Source organism: Mustela nigripes, chromosome 16 (genome assembly GCF_022355385.1).
Source record: "Mustela nigripes isolate SB6536 chromosome 16, MUSNIG.SB6536, whole genome shotgun sequence".
Lineage (NCBI taxonomy): Eukaryota > Metazoa > Chordata > Mammalia > Carnivora > Mustelidae > Mustela > Mustela nigripes.
In genome coordinates, this window is record NC_081572.1 from 42,402,625 (window position 1) to 42,405,499 (window position 2,875).

The 2,875-nt window shown below is 38.6% G+C and overlaps 1 pseudogene; it reads left to right on the plus strand.

Moving 5' to 3' along the window:
* The first annotated feature begins 270 nt into the window (after positions 1 to 270).
* On the plus strand, positions 271 to 1,219 carry LOC132003412 (small ribosomal subunit protein eS1-like; annotated as a pseudogene).
* Positions 1,220 to 2,875: the final 1,656 nt, after the last annotated feature.

Below are 2,875 nucleotides of genomic sequence, written 5' to 3' on the forward strand. Positions count from 1 at the left end.
TTAACTCACAAGGTGTAGTGAAGTTTAAATAAGATAATATACACAAAGTTGTTGAGTATAGTGTTTATAATATTAGTAAGTGGTGTCAAATATCGAATATTAGTGATACCAAATTATTAAATATTAGATATATCAAGATAAACTCTCAGATATATTTCATTAAAGAAACTCAGTTTCAGAGAAGTCAGTTAGCAAGTTAACCAAGAATAGAGTGTTTTCCCAGTTTTTGAAATGATAGGCAAATAGCCCTTTGGCTGTCTGAGCTGCACTATGACAGTAGGTAAGAGCAAGCACTTTATGAAAGGCTGCAAAAAGGTTGCCAAGAAGAAAGTGGCTAATCCATTTTCTAGAAATATAGTATGATGTGAAAGCACCAGCTGTGTTCAATATAAGAAATAAAAACACTAGTCTAGAGCACTCAAGGAATGAAAATTGCATTTGATGGCCTCAAGGGTGGAGTTTTTGAGTAAGCCCTGCTGATCTGCAGCACGATGAAGTTGCATTTAGAAAATCCAAGCTAATTACTGAAGATGTTCAGGGCAAAAATTGCCTGACTAACTTCCATGGCATGGATTTTACCAGTGACATAATGTGCTCCATGATCAAAAATGGCAGACTGAGGTTGAAGCCCATGTTGATGTCAAGACTACCAATGGTTATTTTCTCTATCTATTCTGTTGTTGGTTTTACTAAAAATCTCAATTATCAGGGGCGCTTAGGTGGCTCAATCAGTTAAGGATTGGACTCTTGATCTCAGCTCAGGTGTTGATTTCAGGGTCATGAGTTTGAGCCCCAAATTGGGCTCCACGCTGAGCTTGGAGCCTACTTTAAAAAACAAAAATGAAAATAAAGAAAACCTCAAATTATCAGATTTGGACCTCTCCCACTAAGCACCAACAGTTCTGCCAAATCCAGGGGAAGATGATGGAAATCATGACCTGAGAGGAGAAAACACATGATCTGAAAGAAGTGGTCAATAAACTGATTCCAGGCAGCACTGGAAAAGACATAGAAGAGGCTTGCCAATCTGCTTCTCCACTCCCTAATGTCTTTGTTTGAAAAGTGAAGATGCTGAAAACCCTGAGTTTGTATGGGGAAAACTCATGGGACTTCATGATAAAGGTGGCTGGTAGTTCTGAAAAAAACAACTTAGGATGAGACAGGTGCTGAAGTTGAACAAGCCGATAGATAAGAGCCACCAGTCCAAGAAGCTGTTTAAAATTCAGACTTTTAATGGCGACCAAAAGTCTTATTATGTTGAAGAAAAAGGCAAATGTCAGCTAAAAGCAGTAGTGCATTCCGTCTTAATAGCAGTCCTCTTCAAATAGCACGTGCAGAGTTGGCTTTTACTTTCTTCTCTTTTGCTTTTCTGTTTTCTCTAAATGTTGTACATTGAGCATTTATTCCTTTTATTAAAAAAAGGAAAGTATTTTTAAAAAATGAATGAGTTGGGGCACCTGGGTGGCTCAGTGGGTTAAAGGCCTCTGCCTTTGGCTCAGGTCATGATCTCAGGGTCCTGGAATCGAGCCCTGCTTCGGGCTCTCTGCTCAGCGGGGAGCCTGCTTCCCCCTCTCTCTCTCTCTGCCTGCCTCTCTGCCTACTTGTAATCTCTGTCTGTCAAATAAATAATAAAATCTTTTTAAAAAATGAATGAGTTCAATATCCAATTATCCTATGAACATGAATCCAAAAAAAAAAAAAAAAAAAAAAAAAGGCCAAGAGAATTAATCTGCCATTTTGGATTCCTTTTTGAGTTCCCAGTAGATGAAATTAATTTATGTTTGAATGAATCAATAAGTATTTAGTTGTCAGGACGTATTCTCAGTTTGTTGGAGTCCATAATTAAATGCATCCAGAAGTTGTATAAAAGGTCACTCCCTAAGAATAAAACTGGTAAGACTCCACATAAACCAGATGAAATTAACCACTAATAAGGAATCTTGTCAGTGTGATTAGAATGCCTAAGAAGCTATAAGAAAATAAATAGTATAGCCATGAAAGCTACAACATATCAATTTTATCCCCACCCATTCTCTTTTGATGTTTTAAAATTAGCATTTCAAAAGTTATGTGATTGGTTTTGTGTTAGTTATGTATAGCTGTGTAACAATTTACCCCAAACCTAGTGCCTCAAAACAACAAACATTTATTATCTCATCATTTCTGAGGATCAGGAATCCAGGTGCTGCTTAGCTGGGTGCCTCTGGCTCTCTTGAAATTACTGGGAGCATCTGCTTCCAGGCTCACTTATGTGGTTTTTGGAGGGATTCAGTTCCTTATGGTTTGTTGGACAGAGGACCTCAGTACCGTACGGGCTGTTGACTGGAGGTCTCTCCAAAGGCAGCACACAACACAATTGTCTTCCCTCAGATTCAATCATAGAACAAGAGGGAGAACTCAAGGGGCACCTAGCGGTTCTTTCGGTTAAGCCTCTGTCTTCAGACTCAGGTCATGATCTCAGGGTCCTGGGATTGAGTCCCCCGCCAGGCTTCTCGCTCAGCAGGGAGCCTACTTCTCCCTCACCCTCTGCCTGCCTCACCCTTTGCTTGTGCTCTCTCTCGCTCTCCCTATCAAATAAATAAATAAATAATGATAAAAACACACACACATATATATATATATATATTTTTTTTTTTTTTTAAAGGAAGAAATGAGTTCAATCTACAGAAAAAGGGAGAGGATAACAGGAAGGTAGGAACACTACACTCTCATTGAAGGTCATCTCAAGGCTATCTACTGCAGAGATAAAAAGATAAAAACATTCATCAGAACTATTCTGCTTGCTATGATGTCATCACCTAGCTATATTCTGAACATAAGTTCGTATTGTACAGGACTTGCCTTTAAGGTGAGAAAGTAGACTAATAGCATACAA